Genomic DNA, 26,819 nt, shown 5'->3' on the forward strand with positions numbered 1-26,819 from the left:
AATATAAATATTGGATCATATGCAACAAGCAGAAATTAAAAATTGTTTTCGTTCACTGAAATTAAGCTAAAATAAAAATTAATAAAATATGAATATTATATGAAAAGAATAAAGTAAAAAAAAAAAAAAAACTGAAAAGGAAATTTAAAATACTTCCTTATCAACTAACAGAAATTAAATAATTTTAAAACGGGATTAAAAATAAATTCAAGTTATTATAAATATTTACAAAAAAAAAACAATAGCTAATGTAAAAAAAAATTAATTTACTGAGCTTAAACTGAAGTATAATTAAATATAAATAGATGAAAAAGATGTTCATATGAATATTTAAGAAATTAAATTAATTTATGTTAAAGTATTGTTTTTATTTAATTGTAAAACAAGCAGAAATTAAATACATTTATTTATTCAATCATTCAATATATCTACCACTAAATATGTATTTTAGATTAAAGCACCACTTTAGCAAATCTAAGACCTTGGCCAGTGATTGCAGTCATTCATTTCCACGAGAAAGCACTAATAAAACCGAAGCGGCTCAATGAGCGCACTTACTGCACTTAGTCAAAGAACAATGAGGTCTTAATTAAAAATCCACAAAGAGTGTGTGGATGTAATTGAAGTAATTATGCTCTAAATTAGAGTTTGAGACCATAACAAGGATGTTTTTAGACCGACGTCTCATTGAATTTCCCTCGTTGCTCTGATCTTGAACTCATTGTTTTGCATTTTCTGTGATGCATGAAGCTCTGCGGGATTGAGACACGGAGTTGAGGAATATAACTACGCGCACTTGAAAGTTTTTTTATTTGTTATTAGTGTTTTACATCACACTTAGCACAATAAACATTATTTGAAGGCTTAATGCAAAGAAAATTCTTGGCAGAAAGTAAAGCAGTTTAATGAACAAACAGCTTGAAGTCATTATCGCTGCTGCTGCTGCTGCAAATGTGTTTAGATGCTCCAAACCGAATGGAAATGACTGTCAACATCCTGATTCTGCAAAAACACTCGCTCTGAGAAGTGATAATGGCTCTTAGGAAAAATATAAGACGATAAACATGCACTTCTTTTGGTTAAATGCTGTTTTTGATTGCAAAGCTTTGCACTTTTACTCTGAGGATAGAAACATCTCAAACGTGATCTGTTTAATATAAATATATTTCAGTTGCTTGTGTCCTAAATTCCATTCTGAATCACATAAATGCTTCAATTTCTTAAATAAAAGCAAGCATTATATTTACAGTAAATACTGAATTAAGTTGAAACTTAAGTACTAAAATGACTAAAACTGAAATAAAAATATATTAAAGCTAAAAATAAATATTTTTAAAAAACAATAACAAAATGACAAAAGCACGTCAAAAATTACTCAAATTTGTAAATGTCAAAATTCATGCTAGTTTATGTACAGTAGGTTAATTCCAATGCTATTGTTAATTAAAACTAAAACTAATTAAAAAAAAAAAGTTTGTTGATTTAAATCTGAAATTAAATTAAATGTAGATATTAGATGAACAGCTTAACCTTAAAAAAAAAAAAAAAAAAAAAAAAAAAAAAAAAAAAAAAAAAATCCGGTTTGGCAACTCACTGAAATAAGTGCATTAAAATTACTAACACTGACATAAAATAAATTAGATCTAAAAATATTAAATAATAAAAAGTAAATAATAAATAAAGACAAAAGCATGAAATAAAGATGACTTGAACCTAAGCTAAAATTAAAATGAAAACTGTATAAAATAGAAAATTAAAAGCTGAAGTAAGCTAAATATTTATTAAATAATAAATGAAAAAAATAAATAAATATTGCCTTAGCAACTAACCAAAATGAAGAACGTTTCAGCTCAAAAATGTCTAAGCCTGAAATAAAGATAATTTAATATACCTACAATTAATATAAAATTAAAAGCTGACATACAAATGATGAAAAACCCAAGGCATTTGTCATAAAGAAGCTGAGAATATTAGCAATAACACAATGTCAGCAGTTTAATGTTTATTGAAAAGTCCAAGTTGTATGTTAGTTAGTGCTAGTGCTATTTTTAACAAAAATGGACACTATTAAAAATAGTTTTCATTAACTGAACAAAAGTTGAAGTAAAATTAAGAATAAAATAATGAAATAATTAAAAATATGTAAAAAAAAAAAGTTACATTTAAAATTAAGTTTAAACTTAATACAAAAATAACTAAAACTGAAATAAAAATGATTTGAAGTTAAACAGTAATATTTAAACAATTTTTTTTTTACAAAAGCACGTTGCAAAAATAATTTTAAAAAGTTGATGGAAAACATATAATTAAATTCTTACTAAATACTTTAATAGTATATAAACAGTAAATGTGTCCCTGCAGCACAGAAGCAGTCATCAGTAGCACAGGTGTATTTGTGGCAATAGACAACAATACATTGTATGGGTCACAATTATACATTTCTATTTTATGCCAAAAATCATTAGGATATTAAGTAAAGATCATGTTCTATGAAGATATTTTGTAAATTTCCTACTGTAAATATATCAAAACTTAATTTTTGATTATTAAAATGCATTGCTAAGAACTTCATTTGGACAACTTTAAAGATGATTTTCTCAATATTTAGATTTTTTTGCACCCTCAGATTCCAGATTTTCAAATATTGTCCTCCTAACAAACCAGACATCAATGGAGAGATTATTTATTCAGCTTTCAGATGATGCATAAATCTCAATTTCAGAAAATTGACCCTCATGACTGGTTTTGTGCTCCAGGGTCATATATAACAGTAAGTATAAATGTAATAGGAATCTGATCGTGGCTCACTCTGAACTGCGTGTGATCTGACGGTCCTCCAGTCCTGTGCGCTCGTGTCTCTGTAGCTGATGATGTAGTAGCTGATGGGGACGCCACCGTGAGAGTCGGGCTTCATGAAGGAGACGGTGGCGAGGCGTTGGGAGACGGCGGAGAGCCGAACGGAGTACGGGTGCGACGGGACGTCTGTGAAGAAACACAAACACCAGGATGCTTTTCAATAAACACAAATGAATATTTGCTCGAGAAGCAACACTGAACACTGTGTGAAGGCCACATTTCAACTCAAATTCAGCTCCGAGGTTTATCTGTATTATAGATGTAAAGTGTGCTGCGAAATAAAGAGTCCGACAGGCTTTTCATCCTGTGATGAAGCGCGGATGCGAAATAAACAGGTGACAGAGCATCAGATAAACTGCGGACTGGAGAAACTCAGAATGCATCATCATTTGTGCTGCTGCCGTGTTAGTGAGTGATGAGCGTGAAGAGCCATCGCTCAACAGGAAGCAGGCCGCAGCTCAACTTCCTGTTGAAGAAGAATCACTCCGATCATGAAAGACATTCGTCATTGTAAGAGCAAACGCTTCAAACTCGGCTATAAGGCCATTTCTGTCATCTTTAAAGTGTGTGTTTACTCTACAATGAGTTTTCTGCCTTAAAAATGAAACTTTTCAAATATACTACAGTAGTGCTGTCAAGCGATTAATCACATCCAAAATAAAAGTTTTTGTTTACATAATATATGTGTGTGTACTGTATATTTATTATGTATACATAAATACACACACATGCATGTATATAATTAAGAAAAATGTTACGTTTAAATATTAACTTTATTTATATATGACATAATTTATATGAATATAACTATATACATGTAAATATTTTCCAAATATATGCTGTGTGTGTGTCTTTATATATACATAATAAATATACACAGTACACACACATATATTATGCAAACAAAAATTATATTATAATGCGATTAATCACTTGACAGCACTATACACTACTGCTCAAAAGTATCTTGTGCTCACCGATGCTGCATTTATTTGATTGAAAATACAGTAAAAATATTGAAATATTATTTCAATTCAAAACAGTTGTTTTCTATATGAATATCTGTTAAAGTGTAATTTATTTCTGTGATCAAAGCTGAACTTTCAGCATCATTACTCCAGTCTTCAGTGTCACATGATCATATTTTACATGAACACATGATATTTATATATTTTATTTTTATATTTTAATGGAAATTGTGACATTTTATTTTTTTTATGATTCACAGATGAACAGAAACTTCAAAATAACAGCATTTATTTGAAATAGAAATCTTTTGTAACATTGTAACAAATTACATTTTAACAGATTCACATAGAAAACAGACAGTTAAAATATATTTTACAATTTTTACTGTATTTTTGTTCAAATAAATGCAGCCTTGATGACCAGAAGAGACTTCCTTTAGTAACATTTTTTTTTTGGAAATGTAGTCTACATAAAAGCAGTGATTTCTAATGTGTCTTTACCCACTTAAATGTTCAAAATATGCAAGTTATTCATCACTGGATTAAATATGCACACATTTGCATATTAGCATATATAAAAAGTGACAAAACTGTTCTGCAGTTGGTAACTGTCAGCATTTATTTATTTATTTAATAAAACACTCTGTGCATGTAAATGAAGATGTTTTTGCCCTTTTTAAGAAGAAAAGGCCCACAAAATGTCAAAGATAAACGAATTTCAAAAACTCCCCAGCAATTAACAGAAATATCACATATGAAGCAATGGATAAAATTAGAGATATTTCGTTTGCCACACGAGCAAAATGTCACTTTCAGAAAATGGCATTTAAAATATATAAAAGAGGTATAAAATAGATTTTCTAAATCTTTTTAAATATTTGTTTAATATTTGCACCCTATACCTTCTGGATTGATGCAGGATTCATTGTGCATGTGTTGTTCATGCATGTTTTTGAGTGTGCTTGTGTGTGTTTTTTGATTGTGTGTGTGTGTTTGTGTGCATGCATGTTTTTGAGTGTGTGTGTGTGTGTGTGTGTGCGTGTGAGTGTGTGTGTGTGTGTGTGTGTGTGTGTGTGTGTGTGTGTGTGTGTGTGTGTGTGTGTGTGTGTGTGTGTGTGTGTGTGATTTACTAAAGATGCGCAGTAACGAATTAGCTTTGAAAAGACGTGGACATGCCTTTTAAAAATAAAGGGTTAAATAAAGGGTCATTTTTGCACTTGGTTATTGAACATGCATTTGTAGGAGTTTCCCTTGTGTGTGTGTTTGTGTGTGTGAGTGAGTGTGTGAATGTGTGTGTGTTAGAGTGCATATGTGTGTGTGTGAGTGTGTGAATGCGTGTGTGTGTGAGTGCGTATGTGTGTGTGTGCATGCATGTTTTTGAGTCTGTGTGTGTGTATGTGTGTGTGTGTGTGTGCATGCATGCATGTTTTTGAGTGTGTGTGTGTGTGTGTGTGTGTGTGTGTATGTGTGCATGCATGTTTTTGAGTGTGTGTGTGTGTGTGTGTGTGTATGTGTGCATGCATGTTTTTGAGTGTGTGTGTGTGTATGTGTGCATGCATGTTTTTGAGTGTGTGTGTGTATGTGTGCATGCATGTTTTTGAGTGTGTGTGTGTGTGTTTTTTGTTTTTGCATTGTTTTTTGAGTGTGTGTGTGTGTGTGTGTGTGTGTGCATGCATGTTATTGAGTGTGTGTGTGTGTGTGTGTGTGTGTATGTGTGCATGCATGTTTTTGAGTGTGTGTGTTTGAGTGTGTGCGCGCGTGTGTGTATGTGTGTATTTTCTCGGGCTGGATGAAGTCCTCTCTGAAGTGAACTGCAGCTCTTCATGGCATATTAAGCAGCTCTACAGTAAATGGGACAGTACTCTGGTATATTAGCGAGCTCTCTAGTAAATCACACAGCACTACACAAGATTAGCTTCAGTTCAATTAGCAGCAGCCATATGGGAAGGACGTAACTGTTATGGAAAATTTCAATAATACATCCGTGCACTGCACATGACAACAGGTTTAAATCAAACACAAACCAGTTTCTCAGGTCGACGTGTCGCCTCGTCTCAAACCAAACACACTCTGATATTATATCATGATTTCAATAACAGAGAAAATAAGATCTAGAAACATCCTTAAAGGCAACATCAAATGCTTACAAACAGTAACCTGAGTAACAAATTTAGGTAAGGAAAACATTGTGGGAACATTGTTTTGAAATGTTTTTAAAACATTAAAATAGACAGTTTTCTTTTTCTTTCTTTTGGTTAAAATTTTGGTGAAACTATGTGCTAAATGCGCTATGTGCATAAATATCATGCAAAACTAATAAAAACTACACAGATATGTTTAAAACAAACAAACCAACAAACAAGGTAAAAAACATTATTATTAACTATAAAAATGAAAACGGAATATATATATATATATATATATATATATATATAAGCTATATATATATATATATATACTATATATTATATATATATATATACTGTTATTATATTATTATTTAAAATATTTTTATTTGTAATTGTTATACGAGTATATTATATATATATATATATATATATATATATAACAATTACAAATATTTTAAATAAATAACTACAACTTTAAAATAAAAATAAAAATGAAAAATATTCAAATAGAATCAATACAAGTTTAATAAAAATGATATAGTTATATTTAAAACAAACACAAACAAAAAATAAACAACTAAGGGCCAGTTTTACTAACAGCTTTTGCCAGCGCAAACTGTCTTTTGGTGTTAAAATAGTACTGTCAGGATTTACTAAAGACACGCAGTGACGAATTAGCGTTGAAAAGGCATGGATACAGTTATTTTTGAGCTTGACCTTATTGAATATGCATTTGTAGGAGTTTCCCCTTAATTAATGGAAGGAGAGTATTCAAATGAATCTCGCTATGCGTTTTACTAACGTTTGCGCTCGTCATGTCTTAAAAAAAAAAATGTCTTAAACTATTTTGCGGATTTGAGGATTGTTTCTACTCAAATTATTTTAAAGGGCAGAAGAACACATTATCCGAACATAGGGTTTGTCAAGCCATATTATTTTTAATTTGCTTCAGGAAACAAAAGACGACTTGGAAACCTCAACTAGGAGTCACACAACACCAGGGCTAGCAAAACTTCTAGCAAACCTTAATTTTTTGTGGCTTCTTTATTTCTTTATTTGTGATTAGCTACTTATTTGAGCTGTGCTGGTAATCTGTTGGTTGATATATAAATGAGATGTTGCATCTGTTCTTTAATTTGCACATTTTTGGTAAATCACTCACAGAAATTTCGCCTCTCATCTGCGCTGTTTTGGAATTGTGCTCTAATGCTAATTTGCCCTGCTTAAGTAAAACTGACCCTAAAAATATAATAACAGAAAGTAGAAAAATGTATTCTAATTCAAAATATGGACAAACAACTACAATAAAACTAAAACTATTTTTTTTTCTAAAAATGTTCTACTAACTCTATTTTCACTTAAACTGTAACGTTGTTTGAACATTTCTTTTTAATATTCTAAGAACTCTAAAATATGTAACATTTTCTTGTGGTGATTATAATGCTATATAAAGGTTACATAAGCATTTCTTACAGCACTCAACTAACTTTATTTATTTTAAAAATATAACGTAACTGAAATTCTAAGAATGTTAAAATGTGCAGTTTTCTTGTCGTGGTTATGATGTTATTTAAAGGTTACAAAAAAATTTCTTAGAACATTCAAGTTAAAATAGCATCATAAATACAATCCAAGAACACTGATCTAATAACATTTTCTCAATGTTATGAGAACGTATATCAAATATCAATAATGTTATACAAACATTTAATAAACATTAACAATGTTTTGTCCTGACATATATTTAAAATAATTTAATTTTACTTAAAAAAAAAAATAGTGAATGTTAGGATTAGTAACTATGTGCCCTATATCACCCTAGCAACTGCATAGCGACACTACTCAGAGCACATTAGTAACATATGCCCTATAACACCCCAGCAACCGCATAGCGACACTACTCAGAGCACATCAGTAACGTATTGCCCTATAAACACGCCAGCAAACGCATAGCGACACTACTCAGAGCACATAGTAACGTATGCGCTATAACACCCCCAGCAAACCGCATAGCGACACTACTCAGAGCACATCAGTAACGTATGCGCCTCTCTAACATAACCGCATAGCGACAATACCAGAGCACACAGTAAACGTATGCATAACACCCCACCGCATAGCGACACTACTCAGAGCACATCAGTAACGTATGCGCTATAACACCCCAGCAACCGCATAGCGACACTACTCAGAGCACATCAGTAACGTATGCCCTATAACACCCCAGCAACCGCATAGCGACAGTACTCAGAACACATCAGTAACGTATGCGCTATAACACCCCAGCAACCGCATAGCGACACTACTCAGAGCACATCAGTAACGTATGCCCTATAACACCCCAGCAACCGCATAGCGACACTACTCAGAGCACATCAGTAACGTATGCGCTATAACACCCCAGCAACCGCATAGGCGACCTACTCAGAGCACATCGTGTAACGTATGCCCTATAACACCCCCAGCAACCGCATAGCGACACTACTCAGAGCACATCAGTAACGTATGCCCTATAACACCCCCAGCAACCGCATAGCGACACTACTCAGAGCACATCAGGTAACGTATGCCCTATAAACATACCCCAGCGTATGCCCTATAACCCACGCATAGCGACACTACTCAGAGCACATCAGTAACGTATGCCCTATAACACCCCAGCAACCGCATAGCGACACTACTCAGAGCACATCAGTAACGTATGCCCTATAACACCCCAGCAAAACCGCATAGCGACAACTACTCAGAGCACATCAGTAACGTATGCCCTATAACACCCAGCAAACAGCACTCAGAGCACATACCAGTAACGTAGCACATAGCAGCACCGCATAGCGACAGCTACTCAGAGCACATCAGTAACGTATGCCCTATAAACCCCAGCAACCGCATAGCGACACTACTCAGAGCACATCAGTAACGTATGCCCTATAACACCCCAGCAAGCAAACCGCATAGCGACACTACTCAGAGCACATCAGTAAAGTATGCCCTATAACACCCAGCAACCGCATAGCGACACTACTCAGAGCACATCAGTAACGTATGCCTATATACACCCCAGCAACCGCATAGCGACACTACTCAGAGCAAATCACCCTTCAGTAACGTATGCCCTATAACACCCCAGCAACCGCATAGGCGACACTACTCAGAGCACATCAGTAACGTATGCCCTATAACACCCCAGCAACCGCATAGCGACACTACTCAGAGCACATCAGTAACGTATGCCCTATAACACCCTAGCAACCGCATAGCGACACTACTCAGAGCACATCAGTAACGTATGCCCTATAACACCCCAGCAACCGCATAGCGACACTACTCAGAGCACATCAGTAACGTATGCCCTATAACACCCCAGCAACGCATAGCGACATTACTAGCACATCAGAAAAGTAGCTACAACACCCCAGCAACCGCATAGAGTAGCACATCGTAACGTATGCCCTATAACACCCCAGCAACCGCATAGCGACACTACTCAGAGCACGTCAGTAACGTATGCCCTATCTAACACCCCAGCAACCGCATAGCGACACTACTCAGAGCACATCAGTAACGTATGCCCATATAACACCTTAGCCGCATAGCGAAACCGCATCTAGCGATGCACTAATACTCACCCAGCACACATCAGACCAGAGCAAATCAGTAACGTATGCCCTATAACACCCCAGCAACCGCATAGCGACACTACTCAGAGCACATCAGTAACGGTGATGCCCTATAACCCCCAGCAACCGCATAGCGACACTACTCAGAGCACATCAGTAACGTATGCCCTATAACACCCCAGCAACCGCATAGCGACAGTACTCAGAACACATCAGTAACGTATGCCCTATAACACCCCAGCAAAACCGCATAGCGACACTACTCAGAGCAACATCAGTAACGTATGCCCTATAACACCCCAGCAACCGCATATCGACACTACTCAGAGCACATCAGTAACGTATGCCCTATAACACCCAGCAACCGCCATAGCGAACACTACTACAGAGCACATCAGTAACGTATGCCCTATAACCCCCCAGCAACCGCATAGCGACACTACTCAGAGCACATCAGTTACGTATGCCCTATAACACCCCAGCAACCGCATAGCGACACTAACTCAGAGCACATCAGTGAACGTATAGCCTACACACCCCAGCACCGCATAGCGACATACTCATGCCATATAACACCCCAGTAACACCCCAACAACCGCCATAGCGACACTACTCAGAGCACATCAGTAAAGTATGCCCTATAACACCCCAGCAACCGCAATAGCGACAGTACTCAGAACACATCAGTAACGTATGCGCTATAACACCCCAGCAACCCGCATAGCGACAGTACTCAGAGCACTCAGTAACGTATAGCCCTATAACACCCCAGCAGCAACCGCATAGCGACACTACTCAGAGCACATCAGTAACGTATGCCCTATAACACCCTAGCAACCGCATAGCGACACTACTCAGAGCACATCAGTAACATATAGTCCCTGTTAGCTGTAAAGTTGCAATCGTTTTACAGTCAGAAAACAAATCCAAACACACAGAGTTCTGTTGGTGGATATCTAGTTTACTTCCTAATAAGTTCTTCAAACAAAATCTTTCAAAAACAAGGATTAAAAATGAAAAAGGTGTATTTTGATCAAGTGAAGTTTTGTTTTTGTTGTTGGATAAAGACATGCCTTGTTGTGATTTATATTAACTGGTGGTATCGAGCGCCGATGTTGTTTCTGGCTGTGCAGTTATAGCGTCCAAAATCCCTGTCGGACACCGGAGTGACCTGTGGATCAACACAGACCAGAGGGGAGGAGAATGAGGAAATGAGTGCCAGAACATGGCGAGGGCTAAAATTATGTGCTAACCAGCACCTTTTGTTTTGGATGTTTTTTTTTTATTATTAATTAGTTTCATCAGAAAGACTTCCCTGGTCAGCCTGCTTCACCAGAAAGAGCATGCAAAATTAATAAAAACTACACAGACATATTTAAAACAAACAATTAAGGTAAAAATTTATTATTTATTAAAATTTAACTGCTATTAAATTTGGATGTGGTTAATATATGATTTGGAAAATATATATTAAAAACACATATATTATTTCTGTGATCAAAACTGTATTTTCAGCATCATTCCAGTCTTCAGTGTCACATGATCTTCAGAAATCATAATAATATGCTGATTTATCATTAGAGCTGGAAACTTAATATTTTTTTGGAAACTGTGATACTTTTTTCAGGATTCTCCGATGAATAAATTTTTTTTTGAAAGAAATTAAAACTTTTATTCAGCAAGGATGTGTTAAATTAAGAAGTGATAGCAAAGATTTATATTGTTAGAAAAGATTTATATTTTGAATAAATGCTGTTCTTTTTAACTTTTTATTCATCAAAGAATCCTGAAAAAAGTATCACAGTTTCCAAAAAAAATAAAAATAATAATAATTGTCAGCTCAACTGTACGGAAGAGGATTAGGGCCAAGCAATAATAAAAAAATAAAACCATCTTGAGATTAAAGTCATTATATTGCGAGATTAAGGGGGGGGGGGGGGGGGGGGGGGGAGATTAAACTCGTTAAATTTCGAGAAAAAAAAAGTCGAAATACAATCTTGAGAATAAACTCATCAAATTTCGAGAATAAAGTCGTTGTGTTTCGAGAAAAAACTCGTTAAATTTCGCGAAAATAGTCGAAATAATCGTGAGAATAAACATTTAATTTCGAAAATAAAGTCGTTGTGTTTCAAGAAAAAAAGTCGAAATGAAATGTAGAGAATAACGCATTCGATCAGTGTTCATTGTGTAGCCTATAGAGGACATGGCAGAGTTGGATCACTTAGTCAAAGCTATATTTTAGACTTTCTTTCAGTAACCAAAGAAATACTATCAACTTTAGCTAATTATGACACAATAATAATTAGCACACGAACTTTAAAGAGAATTTGCACAGCGGCTAGGTCTTTTTAGAAGGAAAAAATCAGAGTCCAACAATTGCGCGAGTGTAGGGCTACTCGCTTTTGTCCAACATGAAATGACAACCAGAGGACAAATGCAATGGGGTTATCGCGGCTTCACCCAAATGCACTCTGGCCCTTGGACAGCTATGATAAATTAAAACCGTACGGCATTGCCATTAATGGCGGTGTAATGTAATGAGTTTATTCTCAAGATTGTATTTCGAACTTTTTTTCTCGAAATTTAACGAGTTTTTTTCTCGAAAACACACGACTTTATTCTCGATCTTTAATGAGTTTATTCTCAAGATTGTTATTTCGTTCTTTTTTCGCGAAATTTAACGAGTTTAATCTCGCAATATAATGACTTTAATCTCAAGATGGTTTTATTTTTTTATTATTGCTTGGCCCTAATCCTCTTCCGTACAACTGTTGCCAACCTTGATAATTCTAACAATAAATCATCATATTAGAATGATTTCTGAAGATCATGTGACACTTTATACTAGAGTAACAGATGATGGAAATTCAGCTTTGCATCACAGAAATAAATTATATTTGAAAGGATATTAAAATAGAAACCCTTATTTTTATATTGCAATAACATTTTGCAAGATTACAGTTTTTTTCTGTATTTTTAATCAAATAAATGCAGCCTTGATGAGCAGAAGAGACTTCTTTAAAAACATTACAAGTCTTACTGATCCCAAACTATTGAACGGTAGTGTAAATAAATAAATAAATAACAAAAACACATAACTACTATATAACTTTAACTAAAATATAACAAAAACATAAAATCGAATATTAAAAATATAAAAATTAAATTCTAAAATTCAAAGTATTAATGAAATAAGCTACAATAGCATCTCAATGATTTTAAAATAAAACTGGTCCTAAACCAGCACCAAACTAGAAGTAAAGACTTTCTTCACAAGACACTTAACTTTTTTAACTACACTATACTCAATTTTACACATTTTAATTTTTAAATGCATCATATTAGGTCAATTAATATGCAATAATGCAGCATAAACCACCTTTTACGGTTAGTAGTTAAGGTCAACGACTGACATGGCTGAGCAAAACAGTTTGATAAGAATTTAATATGTGCAATGTAAATAAAGCAGTGCAACCTCTAGAAGCGAGCGTCCGTCTGCGGCGTGAATGCGGATGTTGCTGGTTCCTTGACTGGAGATGGTGAAGCGGTCTCGTCTCCACAGCATGCTCGCCGGAGGGTTGGACTTCACGTCACAGCTGATGTTCACCGGGTTCGGGTCTTACGCTAGTAGGAGTTGGTTTTGGTTCGATTGGTCTGGAACTTCGGCGCATCTGGTGAAAGAAAAACAGAGACCGAGCAAAATAAAACAGAAGGTTGGCAATGTTATGATTGTGATTTAAATGTAGAATTTGAAGCATTAAAAACAGGATTGTTTTTTGTTTCGGGGGGGGGGACGATTTCAGCTTTGAAGCATTAAAAACAGGATTGTGGACGATTTCACTCTATACATAATCCATCTGATCATCCATCTACACTGTAAAGAGTAGACTTTATAAGTTAATTTTTGTTTCTTTGTGAAATTTTGTTATAGTTTTTATGATTTTTAATGATTTTTTTCAATTTTTTTCTATTAAGCTTTTTTTTATTTTTTTTAGTGTAGAAACCACGTAAAACCAGCCATTAGATTGTTATGAAATTCAAAATAAAGGTCCTTTCAAATGTCTTCCATCAGGGCTTCAACACAAGCATAATAAATATGGTTATTATTACTTTAAATAAATTATTATTATTATTATTATTATTATTATTATTATTATTATTATTATTATTAATGATAATAATAATAATAATAATAATAATAATAATAATAATATACCTGAAAAATGTTTCATTGTCTTTTAGTTTAACTTGATGTATTAAAATAAATAAAAATGAAATAAAACATTATAAAAACTATATTGACTAAAAATAAATAAATAAATAAATAAATAAATGCAAAAACACAACAAAATTACTCACGCTTTACCTAAAATTAAAACAAAAACTTAAAATATAATCACTAATTTTAAATATTAATACAAAATCTGAACTAAAAACTACGATAGTGCTGTTGTATTCCTCAAAAGTTGCTTTGGATAAAAGTCTGCTAAACGAATATATGTAAATTATACCCAAATAATACTAAAATAACACCGGCCTGTACTACATGCGAATGTAGATTTTTTTTCATGCATGTTATTGCAACTAAAACTAAAAATTTATTATAAAAATAATAATAATGGCAGAAACTCAACTTAATAAATTACTAAAACATTAAATTAAATAAATATAATAAAAACAAAAACATTAAAAATATATTAATGAAAAACTATAATAAAATCTAATATCTATAATAAAATAACACCAGCCTGAAGTACTTGCGACTCAGTAGCTTGAATTTCTTTCCATGCAGTGGGGAATGTTGATGTGAATCATGTACATAAAACAGTCTTTAGAGAAGAGTAGTATTGATTGCAACAAGGAAAGACGTTACAGTCTCACTCCATTATGTGTCAGACGCGTCTACAGTAAACAGAGTCATAAAGACGAAATGCATTTTTCACCGAAGCTTCAGTTTTAAGCACCGAGGGCGTCTGCATTCATACGGCATTATTCCTGCTTTACGCCGACTAGAAGGCTTCCATTAGAGAGACTGATGCAGGGTCGTCCTTCACATCTGAGGAGCAGCGCACAGACGAGCCTGTACTAAATAAATGAGTTCATTAGCGTCCGGTAACGCTCGGCTGCCTCCTGCCACGCTTATTCACAACCTCCTTTTTCACACGCTGGCCGTGAACCTCTAAGCGCACGACATGAAGACACTCCCTCCGCGAGCCGATGTCAAGGTCAGCGCGTGCATTCAGGGAAACGAGGAGCTTTATTAGCATCTCATCGCATTTAACACGAGTGACATACTGTAAATGTGCAACGTTATCCTAATGAATGAAATGCAGACAAAAGAATCTGAAGCAATAAAAAGAGATACAGAAAACAAGTGACCTCAACAACATGCTGGTATTTCAGGAGACGGATCTGGAAATTAATAAGAACCTGAGGAATTAATTACTTGGGAAGAATTCCTTCCATAATTGGCTCCGTTGAGTTTTTCTTTTCTTTTGTTTTTTTGAGGCCAATCAAGAAAAATTGTGGGGTGAAATAATTATGAGAGCAAGAGACACTTTGAAAAGGCTACGGAGAAATGGCGTAATTACCAAATAATTAGTTACTGGAATCTGATTACTTTTCTGGATTACTTTTAATTTTCCGTACTTTAATTGATGTAATACTTTATAGACTAAATGGAAAAATTCTATGTAAAACGATAGTGAATTTAACATTAAAATTTAACCCTATGCAGCCTTGACCCTTTATATACTTTGCTCAGTTTAAGAATAATTTATGTGATTTTATATAATTTATTCGAAAAAAAATTAAAGAGCAGTTTCATGTCTAGATATTGATGTATTTCTAGATATAGAATTTAAAAACAATTAGTAATAAGTAATGCACTACTGTTTAGAAAGAGTAATTTGTAATCTAATTTCACTTGTTGAGGATGTAATTGGTAGCTAGTAATTAATTACTTTTTTAGAGTAACTTGCCCAACACTGAAAACAATGCTAAGGTGTATTTGTAGTTGGTGCAAATGTGTGCATTTTGTGCATCTTACACTCGATATCCAGGAACATGCTCTTCTGATGGCCTCCGATCCTGCTGAGAGCTTCACAGTCGAATCGGCCCCAGTCTGAGAGTCGGACGCCGCTGATGGTCAGCATGGATTTTCCGTGGCGCCCGCGCACTTCCACACGGCCGTCCTGACTCTACAAAAACACAAACACGTCAGTCCACATCAGGGAAACAAACACTGCCACTGTCCACGCACACACACAGACAGACACAAGTGCAGACCATACTAAAAATAAATATATATATATATAATCACATTTATATTTATAAAATTTTATTTCATATTATTTGCCGTTTTTTTTGGACCTATATAATTTGCATTCATTTTTTTATTTCGTTTGTAGTTTTAGTTATTTTAGTTTAAGGTGTTCCAGGTGTTTGCTATAGCCCAGGTCATTTTTTACCATATGGGGACTATAGTGTTCTACTTAGTTGTCAGGGTGTTACTATGTGGTTGGTAGGGTGTTCTAGGGGTTTGCTAGGGCATATGTTACTAATGTGTTCTGAGTAGTGTTGCTATGCAGTTGCTAGGGTGTTATAGGGCATATAGTTACTAATGTGTTCTGAGTAGTTGCTAGTACTGTATGTTGCTATGCAGTTGCTAGGGTGTTCTAGGTGTCTGCTAGGGCATGCAGTTACTAAGGTGTTCTGAATAGTTGCTATGCAGTTGCTAGTGGTTTGCTGGGCCATATGGTTACTAAACTGTTCTGAGTAGTTGCTAGGGTGTTGCTATGCGGTGGCTAGGGTGTTCTAGGTGTTTGCTAGGGCGTATAGTTACTAAAGTTTTCTGAGTAGTTGCTATGCAGTTGCTATGGTGCTCTATGTGTCTGCTAGGGCAAGCGGTTACTAAGGTGTTCTGAGTAGTTGCTAGGGTGTTGCTATGTGGTTGCTAGGGTGTTCTAGGTGTTTGCTAAGGCGTATAGCTACTAAAGTGTTCTGAGTAGTTGCTAGGGTGTTGCTATGCGGTTGCTAGGGTGTTCTAGGTGTCTGATAGGGCATGCAGTTACTAATGTGTTCTGAGTAGTTGCTAGGATGTTGCTATGCTGTTGCTAGGGTGTTCTAGGTGTCTGCTAGGGCATGCAGTTACTAAGGTGTTCTAAATAGTTGCTAGGGTGTTCTTGATGTTTGCTAGGTCGCATAGTTACTAAAGTATTCTGAGTAGTTGCTAGGGTTTTGCTACACGGTTGCTAGGGTGTTCTATGTGTCTGCTAGGGCATGCAGTTACTTAGGTGTTCTGAATAGTTGCTAGGGTGTTGCTTTGCAGTTGCTAGGGTGTTCTTGATGTTTGCTAGGTCGTATAGTTACTAAAGTATTCTGAGTAGTTGCTAGGGTTTTGCTATGCAGTTTTTAAGATGTTATAAGTGATTTTTAGAGTGTTGCCATGCGGTTGTCCTAGATGTTTGCTTGAGCATTGCTATATGGCTATATGCTATAAGGTGTAAAAGATACACAGTTTACCCAAACACACAACCAGCGGTGTATGTGAGCAAACCAAATAAATAAAAACTACAGAACCTCTCACAAACATCCCTGCATAAAAACAGCATCATAAATAAACAAACAAATAAATACATAAAAAAATAAACACTGTTGTAGTTATTTTTTGTGTATATGGGTATATGTGAATGAAAATGAGAAATGTTGCCTTGGCAACTAGATGAAAAAAAGTTTATGTTTGCTTTTATTTCAAATAGCAAATAGTTTTTTATGGTTTTATTTTTCATATTAGCAATCCAAGGAAAACAGCAAACTGAGTTTGCGTTAATCAGGTAATGCATCGGTACACAAGAGCAAATGAGCTACAAGGAATATAAATGCAGCACTTTCCGAACTGTAATGTGGTCACACTATCTGTGCTTGCGGTGAGATAGGGAACTTTGAATATAAAGGGATTAGATGGAGTCCGTCCCCCAACGCCCACTTTAACGATCAGTGTTGGGATTGCCTTCCCTGAAAAATCTATATGTGTCCAGACAGCCCTCCGCTTGATGCCTTTGTGGGTCTAGAGTGTGCAGCACTAGCTTTCAGCCGCCTGAAGCTTCAGCGCCTGACAGCCCAGCAACAGCTGTGTGTTTTATTTGACAGGGGCCGCTATTGTAGGCTAGCAGATGACCCTCGGGCTTTCCTCTCTTCACACTAATACATGAGATTTATTTTAACACGGACAGCAAAAGCTGATGCACCTGTGTTTGGTGTTTCACGCCTGAAGAACATGACGCAAACACATGTACACGTGTAAACACACACATCACGTTTACTGAAGAAAATATGACTGGAGTTTGACTGTCGTGGGTGGTTGCTTTGCCTTGCTAGGGTGTTACGAGTGGATTTCATTGTGTTGCTATGTGGTCCTTTGTAGATGTTGGCTAGGGAAAATCTATATGGTAACTAAGGCATTCTAAGCAATTGCAAGGGCATTGGTATGTGGTTGCTAGGGTGTTGTGAGTGTATTTATAGTGTGTTGTTCTGCAGCTGTTAGGGTGTTCTGCCAGGGGATGGTTACTAAGGTGTTGTGAATAGTTGCTAGGGTGTTGTTAGGTGGTTGCTAGGGTGTTCTAGGTGTCTGCATAGGGGATATCTATATGGTTACTAAGGTGTTCTGGATAGTAGCGAAGGTGTGATTAGGTGGTTGCTAGGGTGTTCCAGGCGTCTGCAAGAGGATATATATATGTTGCTAGGGTGTTATGAGTGTGTTTTTATAGTGTGTTGCTAAATGGCTGTTGGAGTGATATAGATGTCTGCTACAGGGAATTTTTATATGTTATATATAGGGAATTTTTACATATTATATTTTATATGGTTACTAAGGTGTTTTGAACAGTAGTTAAGGTGTCATTAGGTGGTTGCTAAGGTGTTCTAGGTGTCTGTAAGGGATATCTGTATGGTTACTAGGGTGTTATGAGTGGTTTTTAATAGTGTGTTGCTAAGCTGTTGATAGGGTAGTTTCTGAATAGTTGCTAGGGTGTTGTTAGGTGGTTGCTAGGGCATAGATCCATAATTACGACTATTATTAAGGTGTTCTGCATAGTTACTAGGGTATTACTATGTTGTCTAGTGTTATGAGTGTTTTTTTTTTTCATTATGTGTTGCTGTATCTATGGTATTCTATGTGTTTGCCAGGGCATATCTATTCAATTACTAAGGGATTCTGGGTAGTTGCTAGGGTGTCATTAAGTGGTTGTTAGGGTGTTCTAGATGTCTACCGGCAGCCATGTCACCCTGTAGCCCAAGACTGGTTACCCACTGAAGCTAAGCAGGGTTGAGCCTGTTCAGTACCTGGATGGGAGACCTCATGGGAAAACTAGGTTGCTGCTGGAAGAGGTGCTATTGAGGCCAGCAGGGGGTGCTCACCTTGTGGTCTGTGTGGGTCCTAGCGCCCCAGTATAGTGATGGGGACACTATACTGTCAACAAGCACCGTCCTTCGGATGAGACGTTAAACCCGAGGTCCTGAGACTCTCTGTGGTCATTAAAAATCCCAGGATGTAGAGTAGAGGAGTGACCTCGGCATCCTGGCCAAATTTCACCCATTGGCCTCTGACTATCTTGGCCTCCTAACAATCCCCATATCTATTGATTGGCTTCATCACTCTGTCTCCTCTCCACAAATAAGCTGGTGTGTGGTGGGCGTTCTGGCGCACTATGGCTGCCGTCGCATCATCCAGGTGGATGCTGCACACTGGTGGTGGTTGAGGAGATACCCCTGACAATGTAAAGCGCTTTGAGTGCTTAGAAAAAGCACTATATGAATGTAAGGAATTAATGTCTGTAAGAGGATATCTATATTGTTGTTGGGGTGTTACAAGTGGTTTTTATAGGGTGTTGCTAAGCAGTTGCTAGGGTCTTTAAGGAGTTTCCCTGGAAACATATATATGGTTGCTAGGGTATTCTGTTTACCAGATATGGTGTCACTATGTGGTGGCTTGGGTGTTCTAGGTGTCTGCCAGGGCATCTCTATATGGTTATTAAGGTGTTCTGCTCTGCAGTTGCTAGGTATCAGCACTACTACTAGTAATGATTGAATTAGTAAACAATATAGCATGCATTTTTTAACTGAAAAACACATATACACAAATACACAACCAATGGTGCCTATGAACTCAAACACATGAATATAAACTACAGAATCTCTCACAAACATCCCTGCATAAAAATGACAATGCAATGTGAAAAACCACCTTTCAGACTGAATGAATGTAATAAAAAACTAATAAAATCAGCTGCCAGAATCATATTTCTCATTCTGTGGTGTTACGACCTCCAAATACAAATTATATCGGAGAGCTGGCCTGTAAGCAGATACCAGAAACTGATCAGTGAGTAAAAACCACAGGCACACACTGTCTTTCTGTGTGTGTACCCGTCTGACACCATCTCGCCTTGGGCAGATGCTTCCTGAGTGTTTGATATGCTACTGAGATCTCTGTGAGACGACACAACCACAGCATACTGAGAGAGAAGAGAGGATGACAGAGGAGTGAATGGACTGACAGACAGACAGACAGACAGACAGACAGACAGACAGACAGACAGACAGACAGATAGATAGACAGACAGACAGACAGACAGACAGACAGACAGACAGACAAACACACAGACAGACAGACAGACAGACAGACAGACAGACACATACAGACAGATAGATAGATAGATAGATAGATAGATAGATAGATAGATAGATAGACAGACAGACAGACAGACAGACAGACAGACACATACTGACAGACAGACAGATAGATAGATAGATAGATAGATAGATAGATAGATAGATAGATAGATAGATAGATAGATACATACATACAGACAGATAGACAGACAGACAGACAGACACACAGACAGACAGACAGACAGACACATACAGACAGATAGAGAGAGAGATAGAGAGATAGATAGAGAGATAGACGGACACATACAGACAGACATACAGACAGGCAGACAGACAGATAGACAGACAGACACATAGACAGACAGATAGATAGAGAGATAGAGAGACAGATAGAAAGATAGACGGACACATACAGACAGACATACAGACAGGCAGACAGACAGACACAAACACACATAGACAGACAGACAGACAGACACCCACATAGACAGACGATAGATATAGATAGAGAGACGGACAGACAGACAGACAGACAGACAGACAGACACATACAGACAGATAGATAGAGAGATAGAGAGATAGATAGAGAGATAGACGGACACATACAGACAGACATACAGACAGGCAGACAGACAGATAGACAGACACATAGACAGGACAGATAGATAGAGAGATAGAGAGACAGATAGAGAGATAGACGGACACATACAGACAGACATACAGACAGGCAGACAGACAGACACACACATAGACAGACAGACAGATAGATAGACAGACAGACAGACAGACAGACAGACAGACAGACAGACAGATAGATAGATAGATAGACAGACACATAGAGAGACAGATAGATAGAGAGATAGAGAGACAGATAGAGAGATAGACGGACACATACAGACAGACATACAGACAGGCAGACAGACAGATAGACAGACACATAGACAGACAGATAGATAGAGAGATAGAGAGACAGATAGAGAGATAGACGGACACATACAGACAGACATACAGACAGGCAGACAGACAGACACACACATAGACAGACAGACAGATAGACAGACAGACAGACAGACACACAGACAGGCAGACAGACAGACACACACATAGACAGACAGATAGATAGACAGACAGACAGACAGACAGACAGACAGACAGACAGACAGACAGACACACAGACAGACAGACACAATACAGACAGATATAGATAGAGAGATAGAGAGATAGATAGAGAGATAGACGGACACATACAGACAGACATACAGACAGGCAGACAGACAGATAGACAGACACATAGACAGACAGATAGATAGAGAGATAGAGAGACAGATAGAGAGATAGACGGACACATACAGACAGACATACAGACAGGCAGACAGACAGACACACACATAGACAGACAGACAGATAGATAGACAGACAGACAGACAGACAGACAGACAGATAGATAGATAGATAGACAGACACATAGAGAGACAGATAGATAGAGAGATAGAGAGACAGATAGAGAGATAGACGGACACATACATACAGACAGACAGATAGGCAGACAGACAGATAGACAGACAGACAGATAGACAGACAGATAGATAGAGAGATAGAGAGACAGATAGAAAGATAGACGGACACATACAGACAGACATACAGACAGGCAGACAGACAGACACACACACACATAGACAGACAGACAGACAGACACACACATAGACAGACAGATAGAGAGACAGACAGACAGACAGACAGACAGACAGACAGACAGACACACAGACAGACAGACACATACAGACAGATAGATAGAGAGATAGAGAGATAGATAGAGAGATAGACGGACACATACAGACAGACATACAGACAGGCAGACAGACAGATAGACAGACACATAGACAGACAGATAGATAGAGAGATAGAGAGAGACAGATAGAGAGATAGACGGACACATACAGACAGACATACAGACAGGCAGACAGACAGACACACACATAGACAGAGACAGACAGATAGATAGACAGACAGACAGACAGACAGACAGGACAGACAGACAGACAGATAGATAGATAGATAGACAGACACATAGAGAGACAGATAGATAGAGAGATAGAGAGACAGATAGAGAGATAGACGGACACATACAGACAGACAGACATACAGACAGGCAGACAGACAGATAGACAGACACATAGACAGACAGATAGATAGAGAGATAGAGAGACAGATAGAGAGATAGACGGACACATACAGACAGACATACAGACAGGCAGACAGACAGACACACACATAGACAGACAGACAGATAGACAGACAGACAGACAGACAGACATACAGACAGACAGGCAGACAGACAGACACACACATAGACAGACAGACAGATAGATAGACAGACAGACAGACAGACAGACAGACAGACAGACAGACTGATAGATAGACTCATATAGACACACACAGACAAACAGACGGACAGACGGATGGATGGATAAATAGATAGGCATTTGATTTGCTCATTTGGTTCATCAGCTCCATGACTTTCTCATGCGTCTCAGACTCCTGCTGTACAGTGTGTGTTCATCATCAGCTGCTGCAGGATGCTGTTCTGCTGGAGGGAAATGAGTGGAAACGGGAGGCGTGGCCGACACAGACGACTGAACACCAGTGATTATCTACACAACGCTGAACAGGACTTTGAGGAGCTGTCATGTACCTGAGTCCTGTAGTGATGAAATCATTAGAAATGCTGCCTGTGCTAATGATTATGGAACAGGAAGAGCTACGCAATCACTGTACCGCATCAATACTGCAGGTGAGATTTAAAGGGATAGTTCACCCAAAAGTGAACAGTTGCTGTTAATTTACTCTCCATCAGACCATCCAAGATGTAGGTGACATTTTTCTTCAGTAGAACAGTAAAGAAGATTTGTAGCTGAAACCGTGATCCTTGGGGATTCATTTAATGTAAGTCAATGGCTACCGGCACTTTGACAGTCAAAAAACATAAATAAAAATAAACATATACAGGCAACATAAAATTAATTCCCGTGGCTCCTAATTATATATTGAGGTCTTATGAAGTGAAACAATCGGTCTGTGCAATAAACTGATTATTATTTACAACATTACTACCTGTAATACAGAGCCTCAGACAAACAGAAAAATGTTCTGTGAACTGATTCTTTCAGAAAGTTTGTTTCAATGAACTGGTAAACTAGTTTGTTTACGAAATCAAACAATGATGTAACGTATTTGCAATTATATTAGCACAAATAATGAAGTCTAAAGCATATAAAGTGAATAAACTAGCCTTCATCAGCTCAACTTAACCATAAAATGTTAATTCGTCCCTTCATTCAAGTGTTGGGTTCACTCATGCTCAAATCAGCGGCTTATAACTCTGCCATTATTTACTCACTCGAATGTTGTTTCAAACCTGAGTGAATGATGAGAGACCTTCCGTTTTGGGTGAGTTGCATCAGATCTGTGTGTTATTCACCTTGTCTTTATCTGTGAACGTCTGTCCATCACTGGCTCTCCTCCACGAGATCTCGGGCAGCGGTTCTCCCTCCGCTGTACAGGAGATCATAGCAGCGCTTCCCTCCACAGCCGTCACGTTCCTCAGCTGAGTGATGTGCGGCTGGACTGAACAGACAGACAGACAGACGAGCGAACAGCCTTGAGTCACTGCAGACATTTCTGTGAGTTTATTTTAGAGTAACTGCTTTCAATTACACCTCATCTGCACTAAATACAATGTTCTGTCTGATAGAGGACATCACACTTACACTTAGACTCAGTTTCTCATTCACATTTTAGAAACAAATGATATATATATATATATAGCAAGGTTAACAACATGAAATTATAAAATTTTTGCTTTATGCAAATTTTTTTTTTTTTTTTTTTTTTTTTTTTACATTTCTAATAATAAAAACCTTTTCCCTCTCAATTTTTAATGATAAAAAATCTTGATTTACTTTATGCAACCCCCCCCCCCCCTCCATGTCTTCTCCTGCATGAACCCCCTTAAGCCGGAGAGTTTTAGTGGCACACGTTCACATCAGGAAGGTCTTGTTTAATGCTGAACTCATCAATAAACCCTGTTAGAAGTCTCTGTGTGTGTGTCCCACAGATAAGCTACTCTATGAATCTTTCTTGGTTTTGCCTTAAACACCAGCAGAGTTGAGGGCAAACAAGTTTCATGCATAAGAGCCATTGCTGCTCTCGCTGAATAAATCCATGATGGAGTGAATGAAAGCCGGCAGAAACAGCTCTTCACAGCACGGGCCTTTGAACAGCGTCTACAGAGATCAAGGAGTTATTTTGTAGCGGGAGACGCAGCAGAAACGCCCAGAGGCTGCGGAGAACGAAAGCATGTGTCTGCTACATACACACACTCCAGCAAAGACAAATACACCGCTGGAGACGCGCGAGCCGGGAAACATCCACGATGTATTGCTGTTCACACAGTGAAGTTTGCATGTAAGAAACTCTCAAAAGAGGATGCCAGACTGTTGCTAAGGTTTTCTGAACGGTATAAACATACACAACACCCTAGCAACTGCTTAATAACACCCTAGCAACCAATTAGAACCACTGTGGCATCATTCAAGAATATTATTTTGGTGGAAAATGGACAACGGTTGATTACTCTTCAACGGTTGACAAGTTAAGCTTTACAGTCAGTTTATAAACACTAATATTTGTATTAATTTGTAATTATATAATGTCATGAAAATAATTGTATTGAACAATTTAATAATATTCAATATATATAAACGGTCATTTTTTTATAAGGATGTGTATTAGTCAGTGAAATTTAATTATATGATTTATTATTTATATACTATTATACATGATTATTTTACAATTTATTATAATTATTCATTCATCTTAATTTTGTTTTTAGTTATTTTGTTATGTGGATTTTGTTCTTTTGAAACATTACTTGCCAGACCCTAAACGGTTAATGATTATTTTTTATCGTATTTCTGGTATGTGTTTGTATATACTACACTGAACATTGAAAGGTTTTTCTTGAATTAGGCTAAAATAATTGATTTAAAATGGATGTATTGTGCAAATGCAGTGGTTGTGTAGTGTATTTTGCGAAATTTGACAGGATTTAAGTTAATATGAAACCATGCATGAGGTAAAAATAAGCTAGTCTTCCTGTAACTAGAATAAATCCACCCATTGTCCTAAGATAAATAAACAACCCACTGTGACGAGTTAAAATGAGTTGAAAAGCAACCCAAATCGTTTTTCTCTCAACTCAGCATTTTTTGGACTGTACTTTCCCCATATTTTGTGATGATGCACTTTCTGCATGGCTCAGCAGAATGAACTGTCATTACTGTCAGGAAAAGACTCTTAACCCTAATTCTACTACTAACTCCCAAAAGCTTTGCTAGATAACTAAGGTAGCAAATTCCATTAAACTCTATTGGTAACGATGGAACTTGTGACCACAGATGTGTTTGGGAAACGCACCCTTGGCTGCACTATTTGCTCTTAATACAAGGCTTAACTAGAAGTTTGTGAGTTTTCAATATGCAGCCTCTGAATGTCCAACAAAAAGTAGCATAGAAAAAGTATTTAATAAATTCAGTTTTAAATCAGTTATTTTTGACTTGCTTTAATCATGAATACCAAGACATTCAAAATTCAATGCAGTATATTCACAAGAAATAAACTATTATTAGAAATAAAAATATTAACAGAAACAAAACTATTATTGTTAATCAAAGTAAACAATAAACATTCACGAATTTAAAAATTAAATAATAAACAGAAATATTGCCTTGGCAACTAATTGAAATAAGTTGAAGTTGAAGCGCTACAATTACTAACTGAAAATGGTAAAATAGTAATAACAATAATAAAAATAAAATAATAAACAATAAAAGTAAAACTCAATACTACATCAAAAATTAATTAAACCTAAATTGTAATATTTAAAAATAACAAAAATAATAGTCAAAAACACATATTGATTATTATTATTATTATTTTTAGTAGTATTTATAAACTGACTGTATTGCTGAATATCTGTCAACAAACTTTCTATTTTTTAACCTATATTAAAGTTATTCTATATTTAAATTTATATTTTTTTATTTCCATCAGAGGATTCCCTAAATATTTTTTCCACAAAGGAGCTGTGTTTTAATCAGGATTTTGAGGGGTAAAGCACTAATATCTAGCAGTGCCTGACATCTTTATCCTCTTCAGCTGTTTGTGTTTTGTTATCTGGTTTTTGTTTCTCGTCTCTCCTGTTAGTGAACATCACATGCTATAAATGTAGGGTGACCAAACGTGCCATTTTCCCAGAACACGTCCTGGCCAGGATTTCTAGATTGCCTAAAATATCCAGGTACTTTGTCATACAACAATTGGTCTGCACAGCGCAAAGAAAAAACGTGGATATTTTAGGCAATATAGAAATCCTGGCCAGGACGTGTCCTGGGAAAATGGCACGTTTGGTCACCCTATATAAATGTCACAAAATTACAGCCATGTTCCACGTTTTACAGAACAAAACTAGCCATATAAATGGTGAAGAATAAATCTCCGTACATTTCCATACGACA

The 26,819-nt window shown here is 36.6% G+C and overlaps 1 pseudogene; it reads right to left on the minus strand.

The window, feature by feature from the left end:
• Window positions 1-26,819, minus strand: part of LOC109051574 — a 60,869-nt pseudogene that overhangs the window by 18,404 nt on the left and 15,646 nt on the right.

Source organism: Cyprinus carpio, chromosome B1 (genome assembly GCF_018340385.1).
Source record: "Cyprinus carpio isolate SPL01 chromosome B1, ASM1834038v1, whole genome shotgun sequence".
NCBI classification, from domain to species: domain Eukaryota; kingdom Metazoa; phylum Chordata; class Actinopteri; order Cypriniformes; family Cyprinidae; genus Cyprinus; species Cyprinus carpio.